The sequence below is a fragment of the Pterocles gutturalis genome, unplaced genomic scaffold (assembly GCF_000699245.1).
Source record: "Pterocles gutturalis isolate BGI_N339 unplaced genomic scaffold, ASM69924v1 scaffold34336, whole genome shotgun sequence".
NCBI lineage: Eukaryota > Metazoa > Chordata > Aves > Pterocliformes > Pteroclidae > Pterocles > Pterocles gutturalis.
The window spans coordinates 3,583-3,843 of NW_010104157.1; positions in this window are offsets into that span (position 1 = coordinate 3,583).

Consider the following 261-nt stretch of genomic DNA (forward strand, 5'->3'; position numbering starts at 1 on the left):
GGAAAAGATGTTGCAACCCAATTTTGCACAAATTATTTTTTGTCCCCCCCCACTCTGCTTTGCAGGGGATGTACCGGGGTGCCTGAGCTCCCCCAGGAAGCTGCTGGTTGTCCCCCAAACGATGTCCCCCCGTGTCCCCATTGCCCCTGTGCTGGGCTGGCTGGCTGTGCCGGGCGATAATCCCACTGCTGCAGTGGGATTTTCCCACTGGGGGGGAAAACCCTGTGGAGTGCTCATAACAACCCAAGATCCTTCCCGCAG